The following is a 17,552-nucleotide window of genomic DNA, read 5'->3' as shown; positions in this document are numbered from 1 at the left end:
GTAAAGATTTATAAATGGAAAACAGAAGACATGTAGAATACAACCAGGGGTATATTCAGGCCTGACGACAACAGAGTACTATTTTTCGAGGTAGAGTGGTGCCAGGGCACTTTTATGATTTTCATGTTATCGTAAAATTTTACATTTATAAAAATTCGTATTTTATTTACATTTACACAATTTTATAATGAGGTCTACTCCACAGACCCAACAACCTCTACATCTAGATTCGAACTCATGTATTTTCATCTGACATTCCATAAATATTCCTGCAGAAATAATAATAATAATAATAATAATGATGATGATGATGATGATGATGAAAACGATGGCAAAGATAACTACTACTGGTATTACTGAAATCCCAGAGCCAGGGCATTTTTTTTGTTCAGAAATACATCACTGAATACAGCCATTGTAAAGTGACTAGAGATATAATCATTCTGTTGTTGTACTTAAACAAAGGACATACTGTAAATGGCATACAATATTTCATATTCGCTATATACCAACTTAGGTAATTTGGACATTTTTACCATATCCATTCTAATCTAAAAAGTTATAAAAATATAACTAATTAAGCTATCCATTTCTACATACAATACACAGTTTTTTTCTAAACCATTATTAAAGACAAGATTTAGTGTCATTTGTGATAGCCAGAGGTTTGAAGTTTCGCAATTTTATTTTTGCTTAACAGACAATTTGATTGTCGTTTGTGTTGTTGGTAACTGCTTACAACATGTTTCATTTTGCTTATTTTTGCTCCTAGTCTTTTTCTTAAATTTTTATGTCTTAATTTGCCACTTTAAATTAAGTTTCTGTAAATGTATAAATAAATAAGCAGATAATATGACAAAAAATTAAATGTTAAATTACGAGAAATATTAGACAAATGAAACAATCATTAGGTCATTTGATAACATCTACAAATGACCAAGGAAAACAATTCTCCATCCTTACAGAATCCCAAGCTGCTAAATCCTTTAGGGCTGAAGTGCTCAGAGCTGAACTAACCCACATTACTTATATGCTATTCTCTTTTCTTAACTTCATTCCAAGAATTTCATAAAAACCATTTGTTATCGAACATAAGTACAGTATGTACCTTTCAACATCCTGCATTGCTTCAAAGTTTGAAAACCACTGACTAAGGAATATGAGGGAAATACTGTAAGTACAAAACTGTTGGATTTAATTAAGCCAAGGGTGAATTCCCAAGCAAACAAAGTCACTCTTTGTTGCACCATCACTGAAGCCACTAGTACCTGTTATTGCGTAGTTTTGTGCTTGATGGACACTCAAGGTTGATGAACACTTTCTAAGGTTACTGATGCTAGTACCTATTAATAAAAATGCGTAATAAAATATGTGACTACCACATTATGTACATGTCAATTCTATGTCTTCAACATAAGACTCTTTACTAAGAAAGATTTGAATGAACTGTTTTGTTGCTTGCTACATTGTTATTTTAAATGCAGTCTCTGCAGTCAAATTGGCTCTGTAGGTTGTTAAACTAGATTGGAAAAAGGTTAAACTACATCTGACGGCAGGATTTTTTCATCTCACTGTAACAGTTAGAGTGGCTAGCCCCTTATAAAACAGAAATACCGTCTTTCATAAGGGTAAATGGTGGTCACAGATGGGCATATACTGTAATTTCCCAGGTACAGAAAGCAGGCAATTTTATCTCTGTATCTTCTGTGTCAACCTTTACCCCCCGAAAAACTTTTCTTAAGTAGGGACTTATTTAAATTGCGGTATACCTTGCGTTTTTTTTAAAAAAACGTAAGTAGGTCAACTGACTGCAAAATGGTGGACAATGTAACCTTAAAATAACCGAACATGTTAAATAATTTCGACTTCCGTGATAATGACACAGAATTATTATTACTAGATGATTTTAACAATAATAAACAATGCAAAAGACCAAAACATACATTCTGCCATGATGGATCGTGCAGCAAACTCGTAAAACGATGTTTTGATTTGCTGCACGCTTGCTACAGTGCTGCTGCAGCGACGGTGAAGCAAATGTAATAAAAGAACGGTCTTGCTGCAGCACTTTACGTCTTGCTTTAAAAAAGAAAAACGCATGGATACTGAAATCCCAGCTTTACATGCCTTTATTTAAGCATCAAGCATTCAGAATTTTGGTCGGTTTCATAAAGATGTGGTAAATTTTACTTTAACATTAATTTCAGTAGCATTTTTATTGTACTGAATTAAGAAACAAATACATTTGATGCACAATTTTGTTATAACACTGGAATAGTATTGTACATGAACCTAGTTTTATTTATATTAGTACTGAAAGATAAGGTTAATCATAATTTACAAATTTAATAAAATGCACAAATTCGACATTCCATTATAAATAAACTCATGTAATATGAATTTGTAAAACGAAAGAAAAAGTTTATTTATGTTCCTATACAATTCGAACAAGCAAAAAACAGAACAGTGTGGAAGCATTTTGTGAAATCAACATGCTCCATAATGTCCTTTGATTGACTGACTGATTGACACAATTCCATGTTACAAATTAAGGTAAACATACAACTAAGTAATAAAATGAAAGAAGCTGTAAGTATAGTTTACAGCAGCAATCAAAGAAAGAGTTTTTCTAATAAGAGTTTAAAAACTATTTTATATGTATGTCGAGGAGTGACTGTACATTTTACCAGTAATGAATAAATCTTCATAATAAACCCCATATGGAGGTGTTTAAATATTCATCTTTAACATGGAGTTAATTTCACAAACCAGAATAAACAATTTACCAAATACCGTATTGGTCCGAATATAAGCCGCACTTTTTATTCAAATTTCAAACTCGAAAAGTTGGGGTGCGGCTTATTTGCGCGGCCGATAAATTTAAACTTGAAATGTAGCGCATGTTGCTACCGGTAATTTTATCATTTTGAAATGGAGCAACAATGCCACGCGCTCGTGTTTGAAATTGTCAGCAGTCGTATGGTATATGACGCAACAATGTACCAGTCTTCATATTACAGTGATCGTACTGTAATATGATTAAAACAGTTTGTACGTAGCTACGGGTTCAGCCATGAGCGGAAACGTAGAAAGAAAAGCTTCAACAAGCTTGGGAATTCGGCGCAGTTATGACGCTAGTTTCAAACTTGCAGTTATTCGTCATGCTAGGAGTACGTCTAATAGAAAAGCCGGCAAAAAGTTTAGTGTGGATGAGTCTAATGTGCGGCGCTGGATCGCCTCGGAGGATAAACTGAAAAATGCCAATAGAACCAGAAAATCTTTCAGAGGACCCAAGGCTGGGAAATACCCTGAACTAGAACGTAGGGTCCTTTCCTTTGTACAAGACAAAAGGAAAGAAGGGATGCCTATCTCTCGACAAGTAATCCAGGTAAAATCGTTGGAAATAGCGAAGACCCTAAACATTCCACAGATAGAATTCCATGGGAGTATAGGTTGGTGCCGCAGGTTTATGCGTAGAAGTGGCTTTGTTCTCCGACGAAGCACTTCATTAGCACAGAGACTGCCAGAGGATTTTACTGAGAAACTCATCAACTTCCAGAGGCACGTCATTGAATTGCGTCAGCGCCACTCTTACCCATTACACCAGATCGGCAATGCCGACGAGACGCCCGTATTTTGGGACATGCCAAGCAATATGACAGTTGACAATAAAGGGGCGAAAAGCATATCATTGAGAACAACTGGAAATGAAAAACAAAGAATCACTGTGATGCTGGCGGTTATGGCAGATGGAGGAAAACTGCCTCCGTACGTTATTCTGAAGCGTAAAACTATGCCCAAGGAGAATTTACCTAAGGGATTAGTGATTCGTTGCCAAGAGAAAGGATGGATGACAACCGAACTAATGGTGGACTGGCTAGCTACGGTTTGGAATCGCAGACCAGGTGCGCTGCTCTGTAAGAGGGCTATGTTAGTATTGGATGCCTTTAAAGGTCACCTCACACCCGAAGTAAAGAAGAAAATTACTGCATTGAAGACAGACCTAGTCGTCATACCAGGAGGTATGACATCAAAATTGCAGGTGCTTGATGTCGTCGTGAACAAGCCTTTTAAAGACCATCTCCGAAAACAGTATTCGGATTGGCTTCTAGAAGGGGGTCATGCATTCACTCCATCTGGGAAGATCAAGAAGCCATCTGTCAGCCTTATGTGTGAGTGGATTCTCTCTTCATGGCACACGATATCACCAGATTCAATCATCAAAGGCTTGAAGAAATGCTGCGTGTCTAATGCTCTGGATGGCAGTGAGGACGACGTACTTTGGGCGGAGAGTGATGAACAAAGTGACAGTGATGAAACAAATACCGGTACTGGTAGTAGTGAAGTCAGCAGTGACATTGGAGAAGACGGTGATTAGTTGTACCGGTATTTTTGGTGATTTACCCACATAATACTGTAATTGAAGAAAAAGTGTTTAAATAGTGTAAACAGTTTTGTAATTGGATAATGTGACAGGTAAATTTCACTGCACTCAATTTCCCTTTTTTTCTCATTCTGCACTCAAGTTTTCTTTTTTTTTTTCTCTCCTTTCCCCCTAAAATTAAGGGTGCGGCTTATACTCGGGTGCGGCTTACACTCGGGCCAATACGGTATATGCAAATCAAAATACACTGACTGGCAAAAAAAAAAAAACTGATCACTTGAAAAAAAATACTAAAAGTCAAGTTTAAATGTAAATTATGAAGTGATTCCAGAAATAACATAACTGTAATCGTACTCAATCTAAAGATTACACTTTTATGAACTTGTGACACGTAAATTCACACTTTTCACACCAATTTTGAGTCAATGATCGTCATATGTTCATAAATCTACACTTTTGTTGAAATTTTGTAAAATTGTTTACTTAACTTTCAGCTGAATATTTGTCCACTAAACTTCACTAAAGATGATGTTGATGCACAAAACTTAAATTCACACTAACAATAACTGAAACAAACACTCAGTATCTGGTGTGTCCCCCTCTGGCCCTAATTACAGCCACCATTCTCTCAGGCATGGTTTCGATTAAGGTTATGATGTCTCTCTGGTCGATATTGTTCCATTCCTCTTGGAGTGCCGCCTGCAAATCACCTAAGGTCTCCGGAACAGGATTACGATCTCGGATACGTCTACCCAACTTATCCCAGAGATGTTCTATAGGGTTTAGGTCAGGACTCCGAGCTGGCCAGTTGAGACGAACAATCTCCAGTGCATCATGATACTGTGATACGCAGCGCGCTGCATGTGGACGAGCATTGTCATGCATTAATATGAAATTATCTCCAATAAATGGAGCAAAGGGCACGACGTGATCGACGAGAATCTCGTTGATGTAGCGGTGAGCGTTGAGACTACCATTCTCGACAATCACCAATTCCGTTCGGGCCTCCATGGAGATGCCGCCCCACACCATCACAGAACCTCCACCGAATGGCGTCCTTGCAGACAATGTGCACTCTGCATACCACTCTCCAGTTCGTCTCCAGACTCTTTCTCTACCATTTGGGGATTTCAGGGAGAACCTGGACTCATCAGAGAACAGCACACTGCTCCACTGCTGCACAGTCCATTGGGCATGCTGACGAGCGAACTGAAGACGGTCGGCTCGGTGCTGTCTGGTCAGATCTGGTCCCGTAGCAGGTCATCGTGATAGAAGATTTTGTTCTCCAAAGCGTCGTCGAACAGTCCTCTCGCTCACATTAACACCTCGCACATGTTGTAGTCGATTCCGAGCTTCAACTGCTGTGGTATGGCGGTTTCTTAGAACCTGGCTGACGAGAAATCGGTAATCTTGGGCTGAAGTCTTCTTTTTTCTGCCAGATCCAGGTTTTCTGGAGTAACTCTGTGTTTCCAGGAATCGTTTCACAGCCTCTTGCACTGTGGTGTATGGTGCGCCTATGGTAGCAGCGGTGTAACGGAGGCTGCATCCGTCATCAATGAGAGCGACAGCTCTGGCAACGTCTTGGGGTGACAGAGGCATTGTCTGAACTAAACTTACTGACGAAATGGCAAACAAACCATTTTCGACAGTTGTTATTGATTTTCAGAAAGGAAAGGAAGCAATAAAGCAATAAAACCTCTTCAATTGTTTATGATGACCTACCTCACATGTTCAGCACAGAAACACACTCCTTCGTTGTTAGACAATAAACCGAAGATTATTTGGTGTGAAAGGCGTGAATTTACATGCTAAAAGTTCATAAAAGTGTATTTTTTAAATTTAGTACGATAACAATTATGTTATTTCTGAGATCACTTCATAATTTACATTTAAACTTGACTTTTAGTATTTTTTTCAAGTGATCAGTTTTTTTTTTGCCAGTCAGTGTAATCAGCTATTTTGTGAAAACATAAATAAACTATTTTAGTCTTTTATTTCAATCAAAATTTAATTAAGAAAACATAGTCATTACTACATTTAGGTTATGTTCTGGTTAAGTTTTACTATAAATAATGTGTTTTGTGTGAACAACATAACAGTTAACCTCAAACATAATTCAGAGTAACTGTCGAAAAAGGGATAAATTAATATATAGAGTGTTTAGGCTAAAGGGTATACAAAAATAACAGTGTATAATGCAAGGATTAAATTTTGTAAAGTAAAGCACAATCAATAGAAAACCTCTTTCAGATTTGTCAATCACATTTGCAAGATCATTGTTGCATCACCTGCCGTGCAAGTGCAGTAACAGAATGAGGATAAGTTATGAATCAGTCATTACCTTGTCAATGAAGATCTGGATGCCACAGTATAAAGTGCAGTGCATACTGATATTCATCAATATGGTGAATCATCTAAGCCCCAAAATCAGCTCTTTTGTGGCAATCGTATGGTTTAACATGATGAAGAAATTAGAGTTTGTAAGCACTCAAACGAAAATGTTTGTGAAGAATGTCACGAACTTCTTGAACGAGACACTTACAATTCCCTATGGATTCTACTGAATGACTAACACACCTATCCACAGTCTCTTGTAGAGTTCTCACTCATACATAGATTTGCGTGATCCACATTCCATTCCTTTCGTGCATGCCATATGTAACTGATTAAATTTTGCAAACAAGAGTAGACACTGCACTGTGCACTGTGGCATCCACATCTCAACTCACAAGGAAACGACTGATGCATAATTTGTTCTCATTCTGTTTCTATACTTGCGCAGCAGGTGATGTAACAATGACCTTACAAATGTGACAGAACAAATCTCGGAGAAATTTTTTATTGATTGCACTTTACGTTACAAAATTATAATGTATAATTTTCGCATTATACACTATTATTTTTGCATACCTTTAGCCTGGACAGTATGTACAATAACCTGGAACATAATGTAACGAACATACAACATGCAAAGCAAAAAAATCCCATTATATTATGTCCTGATCTTGCAATGAAAACAAATTGAGTTACTTGAATAAGAAACATACATTAAAAAGCTAATAATAATAATAATAATAATAATAATAATAATAATAATAATAATAATAATAATAATAATAATAATAATAATAATAATAACACCACGCTTGTTTAATCTTATTCATATAACATATCAAATAATACGTACTGGAGTCTTTGTCAGACATTTCGGAAGTGTATAGCTGAAATACACTTCTAGTGTCACTTCTTTTTTCAGACTGGTCTGGAAGCTCGATGTTTGTCTGATCCTCATACAAAGTCTTCCATAGAGCCAACATATGCTTTGCGGTAAATAGTGCTGACTGCAAAGAAAATTAAAACACAACATTACAATAATATTCTCAGCTAATTACGAGGCACATCCAGAAAGTAAGTTTCCCTAGTTTAAAAAAAAAAAGAACACACACTTTCAGGAAAACATTTATTGGCAACAGGTACAGCAATCTTTCAGCTATTTTTCAAAATAGCCACCATCAGAATTGAGACACTTGTCGTATCATGGGATCAACTTTTGTATCCCTCTGTCGTAGAACTCTGCCGCCTGTGAATGGAAGCAGCATGTGACAGACGTCTTCAGCTCTTCATTGTTGCCAAAACGCTCACCGGAGGACAAGAATTTCTTGAGGTGCAAGAAAACGTGAAAATCCCTTGGAGCAAGATCAGGACTGTAGGGTGGATGATCAAACAACTCCCAGCCAAATTCCGTCAAAACAGCTGCTGTGCGCCAAGCCGTATGTGGACGAGCATTGTCATGGAGGAGCACAACACCTGCAGTAAACATTCCACGCCTCTTGTTTTGAATGGCATGTCGCAATTTTCGCAATGTTTCACAGTAATGGTCAGCGTTCACTGTTTCTCCTGTTAGAAGGAAGTCAATGAGTAGAATGCCCATCCTGTCCCAGAACACCGTGCACATCACTTTCCATACCGACAGCGTCTGTTTGAATTTCGTCCTGACTGGAGATCCACTATGCCGCCAATGCATTGACTGCTGCTTGGTTTCCGGGGTGAAGTGCGAAATCCAAGTCTCATCGCCCATGACGATCCTGTCGAGGAACTCGTCGTCGTCATCGTGATACTGTTGCAGAAATGTCAGTGCTGCTCCTAAACGTTGCATTTTGTGTTCGGGTGTCAGGTTTTTCGGCACCCACCTGGCACACACTTTTTTGAACAGCAGGTGCTTAGTGACAATCTCATGCAACAAGTATCGCGATATCTGCGGAAAATGGCTGCTCAGCTCCGTAATCGTGAAGCGACGGTTCTCCATGATGCACTGCCGCACCAGCTCAACACGATCATCATTGATGAGGGACGGTCGCCCACTGCGCTCTTCATCATGGACACTTTGACGACCTTCGGAAAACTGCCTACACCAGCGACGCACCATCTACTCACTAATGATGTTCGGCCCATAGACCTGACAGAGCTGCCGATGAATTTCAATTGGCGCAATGCTTTGTGCATTAAAGAACTTTATCACCGACCGAACCTTGCAGGCGGCGGGAGAAGGAATAAGAGCTTCCATTTCGGACACTGCTGCCACACTACTGGCACCAGGCGGGACCAGTCCGGCTGGCATATGATTGGTATGTCATAGATCTGTTACGCATGCGCAATTGACACGGATAATTACGTTTACTTTCAAGGGGAAAAAATCGGGAAACTTACTTTCTGGATGCGCCTCGTATATGAATGCAATATCGTCCTAAGGATTAAAAATTGACGAATATCACACTGTTTATTTTTTACGAAGTCATCTGAACTCCACAAATACTTTTTTTTCTGGAGGTTTGCTGTTTTAATTTTAGTTACTGAAATTCTGTGACATATTTGTTCTCCACATACTTTTCAATTAAAATGGACCATTTAAAATGTTTATAGTGTCGAAAAATTTTCTTTGTGCAAGTGGAAATGAAAAAAAAAAAAGTATTATAAAAAAATCTAATTTTCCCAGTAGATGGTAAGTAATAGAGTACTCTGGATTTAAAATTTGAATACAGGACAAACGAATTAGTAAGAATCACCTACTCTCATATTGGGGCAAGACAAAAAAAAAAACAAAAACAAATTTGTTGTTCAATAATTATCTAAAGAAAGTAATTTTCATAACTGTACTATCAATGCAGTTAACACTTTAACAAAATGTCAGCTGTTCACAACTGTCATTGTCACCATCACCGTCATGCCACACCAGTCACCACCACTGTCCCCATTGTTGTCACTAACCATCACAAACACTATTATTATCATCTTCATCTCAGAGGGCGTGCCATTAGCTGAATAGCTAGAGCATTGGCTTTCCATGCTGATAACCTGCATTCAAACCATGGTGGGTCCAACTCGAATTTGTGGTGAACAAAGACAGTGTGTGGTGGTAGGTTTTCGCAGAGTACACCTTACCCCTATCAGCATTCCACCATTGCTCTATTAATCATCATAATCATCATAACAAGGGTAACATCTTTGTGGCAACTGAAAGAACTATAAGCTTCGGTGCATCGCCCAGTAGATGGGGATGCTTTGGTGAATGACGGAAGTCAAGTGCCCGCCGTTAAAAAAAATTTCATATCAGAGTCACTGCCTTGCAGCTTAATAAACGATCCTTTTAATAACTTCATCACAACCTACGTCACTGGTAACACCTTTAAGGACACTTGGTAGAGTTTGCCAGCTGTTCTGTATGCTTTACCTTATCTCAAAAGAAATGGAATTTTTTTCCAGAACTATAAGGGACTTCTATTGTTTAGTCAACTGTTCGAAGACAGGTTGGAACCTCATAAATGACAACAATAAGGCATCACTCATGAGGCAACTAAACTAGAGACAGAGAACAAAATTCTCACCAATCATAAAGAGAACTTGCTGACTTGATTGATATTCACAATAAGTAACTAGAGTTATTTTATTTCAGTTGACAATAATTAAACACTGGAGTGAAAATTTGTTTTTTTTTCTGATATCATTTTCTGGAACTATTTGTTAGAACTTAATGAAAATTTTTATTAACATTGCTTGTTTGTAGTTTAGCAATGGAGGTGAAAGCTTTTTGATATAAAGTCTTAATTATCTGTTATAATTTATTAACTAAAAACAATAATTAAGGCTTTATGTCAAAAAAGCTTGCACCTCCAATGTCAAATTATTAGTAAACAATGTGTGTAGTAGAATTTTCATTAAGTTCTGGCAAATAGTTTCTGAGAAAATAGTACCAGACGAAAAAAAAAGTTTTCACTCATTCCAGTGTTTAATTATTATAATAATTACTTAGTTACTTATTGTGGGTAACAATCAATTCAGAAGGGATTCTTTTCTGATTGGTCAAAATGTTGTTGGTCATCTGTTACAGTTCTAGAGAAAATTCAATTTTTTTTTGTAGTAAGGTAAAGTATACTGAACGATGGCAATCTCTACCGAGTGTCCTTAAGTTATTGAATTTACGAAAAAATGATGATAGTTCACACTTATCACAAACATACCAAACTGTTGTAAATTACCTCAGAAATATATACAGAGGAAATATCAACGGTAAAACACTCGGAACCAAACAAACGAATTATGGGATGAATGGCTATATTGAACTACATACTCTTAATACTCATCAGCTCATCACAAGAGAGTGAAAAATGACAGTAACCTCTCTGTTACTCATTGTGAACTGATTGTTTTTCCTACATCATGATCAAATACAAACCCTTTTTTGTATGAAGTTGTACAGTCACCTTCAAAATTCTTCAATAAAATTATTTAAAATGATGCATAGTGAGTACGGTATATTTTTTCATAAGCCCACTTACGTAACAGACGTAATCAGCATACATAGGGCACATGGACATATTTCTTAATACTGTGATGTTACCATCAGTTACTGGCCTACGGGAGAGATACATCTAAGGTACCTAATTCGATGCTTCCTTATTTTATGTTTACAGAAATCTCATCGGAGCAAGTAAGAGATTTTTAACAACACTAACCTCTCCACCTATGCTGTGCAACTCAAGATGAGCCTTTACATACAGCAAATTAAGATTGTCTGGGTATTATTCTAGTGCAGCTTCCACCAACTGTAGAGCTTCAGCATGTTTTTTCTGAGCCGAAAGGAGAAGAATCAAGAGGTGTAAAGATGGCACGTGTTCTGCTTGCAGATTGAGCGCCATTTTCACGTGACTCATAGCCTCTCCTACTTGACATCCATATTCAAACTGCAGAGCTAGATAATATTCTGCTAGGTGATCATTGGGATCGGTCTATTGAGCCCTATGAACAACAAGCTAGTATAAATCCAAAGCTTTACTCATGAAGAAAAGTACAAATTACTAGAAATGGGATATCAGAATTTTTCAATACCGGTACTTATAAAACAAACAGGGAAATAAAATGGAACTGATGGTGTGTTTAGCCTTTAGAGCATGTTAGTTCCCAAGGGCCCATTGTCATTTATATTATCAAAAACTTGCAAACTTGTAGAAAATATATTAGTAAACACTAATAACTAATAATATTAGTTTCAATTATGTAATAAGAGCTTGTAAAATTCACTAATAATATTAGTATCTTTACTAATAATTTATAAGTTTTCTTCTTAGTATTTTTAACTTGGTTATTTAACAACACTGTATCAATTACTAGGTTATTTAGCATAAGATGGGACTGGTGACAGCAAGAAGGTATTTGGCAAGATGAGGCCAAGGATTTGCCATAGATTACCTGACATTCGCCTTACGGTGGGGGAAACCTCGGAAAACACAAAACCAGATAATCAGCCCAAGCAGGGATCGAACTCGTACCTGAGCACAACTCCAGATCAACAGGCAAGCACCTTAGCCGACTGAGCTATGCCGGTAGCTTTCTTCTTAGTATTATGCAACAGAAATATTCTACAAATTACAAATCATAAGTAAATTTGCTAATATTATTAATTCGTAAATTATTATGCAACAGGGCCCTGGTTGAGGTTTTTTCCGGGGTTTTCCCTCAACCCATTAAGAGCAAATGCTGGGTAACTTTCGGTGCTGGACCCTAGATTCATTTCACTGGCATTATCACCTTCATATCATTCAGACATTAGATAACCATAGATGCTGATAAATCATCCTAAAATAAACAACACAAAAAAACTGACCGTCACTGATTAGTGCAGTGTGCTTTCAAGAGTCATGAACAAAGTGAGGGTATTGCCTAGTATTATGAACTCCGTACTGACCACATCATCAATTTATTTTGGTTAAAAGAGATTTTACTGTATATAAATGAAGGCATAGGATTCAACATACGAAACTAAAAAAAAGTTCTCTTCTCCAGGATAGTGGGAAGTGATAATAGTATAAACTACGTAAGAAAATGAAAACTTATTCCAAAATTGTAATAACACTCACCTTCCTGAGAAATGGACACAATCTAACAACACTACAGTATTTCAAGGAGGACACATTACAAAGAACATTCTCTTCCAGAAACCACCTTAAATGTCTCAAATGGGAACAGTTGTTAATTCCTCACATAATAAATACTCCACATCTTTACTTACTTGTGAAACGCATCAAACGCACTATTCATTAAATGCTGTTTCTCCTGTTTGAGGTGGTTTGCAGCTACTTGCAAATTGTAGCCAATCCCAAGATACAGATGACATCTTGATAACAAGCTTTGAGGGCTTGATATCTCTCGATTTGATGCCTTATTACTCCACTCAAGCCCCTCTGCAACCTGTTCAGAGCAAAACAAGTGTTGTTATAATTTGTGATTCCAAATAAAAGAGAAACTGAAGTACTGATATAGGCCTACTTATATTTATAGATTTCCGTAGTTATTTGCTCCATGGAATGGAGTTGGTTTCCTGAGTAAGATGCAGTAGTTCCCCATTGCTAGTGCACTGGTGACAAGTATAAATGTGAATTATAGAGAAAAGACGGAATTGTGGCATGGGAAGTAAAAGTGCTCTGAGAAAATTTTTTATTTATCACAAATTTCAATTATGCCACCTGCCAGAATCTTAACTCAAGTTTGCAGAGTAGAAAGCCAATGCAATTGCTGTTGGTCTAATTGTGTGTCTACTGCTGAGTTATTGAAAAAAGAAATCATTCGAAATCTGAATGAAGCCTTCGTAAACTGTGATAAAGTTCTTAATCATTACATCATATAGGACACAGAAATTTCTCAGTTCTGTCAAAATTAATTCCACTTTTAAGAACAACTAGATGACTCAAGGTGCATCACACATCGGCATTGACACTGTCCTTCATCACACAGTAAGTTCCTCAACACCATCCTAATAGCAGGAACCACACTGGTGTATGTAGCTTAAGCAGTAGTGCATTTGCCTGCTGATCCAGAGTTCCACTCGGGCATGGGTTCAATTCCTGCTTGGGCTGATTACTTCCTTGGGTTTTTTCCGAGGTTTTCCCCAATCATAAGCCAAATTTCAGGAAATCTATGGCGAATCCTGAGTCTCATCTCTCCAAATACCATCTCGTTATCACAAATTCCAACAATAATAAATGACCCAGTAGTTTATACATCATCGTTAAATAACGAAGTAAGAAGATCCCAATAGCAGGTATTGATTGTTCATTTCTGTGTCTGTAATAATCGATAGCAACAAACTATGGCATAACCTAATAAGTTGAGATTAGTGTATAATGGCAGTTACTGTGAAATGTCACTGTAGGACAAGACTAATCAGTATAGAACAGTAGTTCCTAAACTTTTTTAATCACATATCACTTGGCAACCAATTTTCATGTTGACAAAATGTTTACAGTTGCCGTTATTTCATATTTTTATGTTGTAACTGTAAATAAGCTGACCCATATTGGCATTAAAAAGCATCCTTAAATAGCACATACCCAAGATGGATGGAAACCAATGGTAGCAGATGACTACAGACATGTTTGGATTTATGCTTACACTAACTAAACTATCTATTAAAATGCAAGAAACTACACAGCGTATATACAGAATGTTTCTAGTTTAATATTTCAGGAGTGTACTCACTGATTATTTCAACATTATTATTATTATTATTATTATTATTATTAACAATCGGATTGACCAGATGTGCTGTAGGTTATATCGTCGTTGTTCCTGCAATAACTCCTATGTGCAAAATATAAAATTGTTCAGTAGGAAGAAAAACACATTTTATTCATTCTTTGGCAGCAGTACATAGGAGACTGTGAATTCTTAAATTTTCGAAAGAAAGAAATTATAATTACATATAAGAGATTTTATTATTTGCTGCATCACTATTTAAGTTATTTAATAAAGATAGCTACACATCAGTCAACAATAAATGCTGCCAGTCACTCAAATGGTTTTAGTCTGAAACAAAAATTGGAGGGAATATTTTATATTATATGGTGGTTACTTTAAAACGATTTCCTGAAAAAGGGCCCATAGACGTATAGGCCCATCTTCCAGAAAGCTCCTCAATTATAGGATTAACCCATTTTAACCTACTGTTGCCATATGATAATGCAGTGCAGGAAGCAATATAACTTGCTTCACACGTGTCCTTAAATTATAAAACTGGATTTTTTTTTTTTGTGAATCCAAGCTACGTGATTTGTTCTTTCTTATTACATTATGAAATCACAACTTTATTATACCAGTTGGGCAAGCGTAGCTGTGCGATTTAGATGTTGCTTTCTCAGCAGCAATTTTGAAGAGCAACAAGTAAGATAATTTATTTGTTACTTTGATTAACTTGATTGTAATGTTTGTTCTGGTATTTGACTTATTGTTCATTGAGTATTCGTGTACATCAAGCACACATTTACAACCCATAACATTGTTGTGGATATAATACTTTGTTTCTTACGTTACCATATGGTAACGCTAGGCTATTATGTTGTCACTCATTCTTTGTGCCCTCTTGCTACTAACAGTATGATGGAGGAGTTACAAGAAAGTATAAGTAACAAAATGAATGTTACAGATACTTGTGACTGTATAAATTTTTTATTAGTGTTCTTTAAATATTTTAAAGGCCTGATATGGCCTTAACTTCGCCAGAATAAATAAATAAATAAATTATTATTATTATTATTATTATTATTATTATTATTAAGTAGGCCTACACATTGTAAGTCTCCATGATGGTCAGCACAACACACAACAACTGCTCAGACAACACTTTCCATAGGCTATGGTTTGCAGAATTGCCCAGTATTAGTATTAATTAATCATATTGTAAATTTGTGTATGTTACACTATTTAACATGAATACTGGAATAATCTTACTCTCGCCTTTCTGTATGTGTTGTGCACACCAGAAAAAGCAGTTAAAATTACAGGACTGATCCATTAAAGTTACATGAAAATGCTAAGCAAACTGAACAGGTGCTACAAGAGTGAAGAGCCCGTCTCAACAAAATTGTAATAAAAAAGAAACACTACGCATTCTCATATGTACTTATTCTTCTCGAAATTCTTTCATGGAGCAAGTCTTGGTTGGAGTCCACCTGTATGTAGACAACAATTTCGTATGACTGTCCACAAGTAGCATATATACAGGAGCTCTTGTTACTGCACATGCACAGTGTGTTGTAAGCGGAACTTACACAATAAGAGAGCTCCAAATGTTTTTTCCGTATCTGTACATACTCATAGATCTGTGGTTGATATTTTTGTATGCGGCTTTTAACAACTGGTGTTGCCCAAACCCCAAAAGACACAAAACCCTATATGGAAGAACATACTGTTTTATCATCATTAAAAATAACTAATTAATTTTATTGTACAAATTGACTTTACACAAATTCACTCTTAATAATTCGAAGGGAAATTTCTTACACAACAAGCAATGCACCATTTGCTTTATATAAATACATATTTTCATTTTTAACCCATATAACTTAACAAATATTTTTTTTATTTTTCCAGTGACTTTCAAAAACATTTTCTTTTTATAATAGTTTTTGCAGTGTAATAGTGAACTTCTCTTTTAGTAGGGATTACATGATACACTTTTTTTTCGTCATCATTTCAGTTGCACACAATGCACACGCATTGTCTACCGATCTTCGTGTTCAGTCAACAGCATGAGTCTCCTCTACCAACGTCACAAGAAATAATCAATCCCACTCTCACTTCTCCGATCTTCACTTGTCATCGTACGTTTCCAGAGTGTTAGCCAAGTGCTCGTTGTCTCGCGGCTTCTTGAGCTGCTTCTTGCTCTGGTTCGGTTTCTTATGCTTGTGGAGTGTTGCCTTCTTGGGTCCATGATCTTCCATGGAGCGGATTCCCTGTTTCTCCAGATATTCCTCTATCTTCAGGTTATCCGTGCTCTCAACTACCACAGAACGCCAGAGTTTCTGGAACTCATCGTCCACAGGCAGAGCTGCTGTCTTGTTTGTGAAGAACACAATCTTCTTCTTGTCAATCTGTCGCGAGATGTATAATGATCTCATTCTACAGAGGCTTGAGGGTTTTATTACAATGTGGCAAAGATTCCTGAACGTCTTCCAACAGAATTCATTCGTCGTTAAAATCTACATATTTCCACACATTCGAGCATGCAAGCTACTATCAAAAAATCTGTACAAACTAATTTCAATAATTAAGGAGAATTACTTGTTCAAGACATTATGAAAATGTATTAATTTAACATGAATATTTCTCAAAGCAAAAGCCTTATATTTCTAGAGGTAAATAGTATTAAACCCTCAGTTTCTTGCTCCTGCATTGCGGACCAGTAATATTGCTGGAGTAAAAGTTCATCCTAATTCAATTATTTGACCTAATAAAGAAGATGAATGCTGGAGAAACATTTACATATAGCTTTTTATATAGGCCTACAGCCATAATAAAAAATAAATTGGCTCAATTCTATGAACATAAAATTACAGAAGAACAAAATGGCTTTCGATGAGGTCGCTCTTGTTGCGATTGTTACTTCACTATGAAAATTTTAATAGAAAAAGAACAGAGAATTCAATATTGAAACACACTTAGCATTCATTGATTTCATTAAAGCATTTGACAAAGTAAACAGAAACATTCTTATCGAAATTCTATGTTACAATAATATACCAAATCAAATTATCTCCAGTATCTACAACTTATATAACCAGAATGAAATTACCATACAAACTGAACATGAAACATCTAACTGGGTTCCAATAAATCAAGG

At 36.5% G+C, this 17,552-nt stretch overlaps 1 pseudogene; it reads right to left on the bottom strand.

Moving 5' to 3' along the window:
- Window positions 1–16,830, bottom strand: part of LOC138703009 (tetratricopeptide repeat protein 7B-like) — a 47,263-nt pseudogene extending 30,433 nt beyond the window's left edge.
- Window positions 16,831–17,552: the final 722 nt, after the last annotated feature.

This window comes from Periplaneta americana, chromosome 1 (genome assembly GCF_040183065.1).
Source record: "Periplaneta americana isolate PAMFEO1 chromosome 1, P.americana_PAMFEO1_priV1, whole genome shotgun sequence".
Lineage (NCBI taxonomy): Eukaryota > Metazoa > Arthropoda > Insecta > Blattodea > Blattidae > Periplaneta > Periplaneta americana.
Note: the sequence above shows the minus strand (reverse complement) of the source record. Positions and strands in the feature narration are given on the sequence as shown.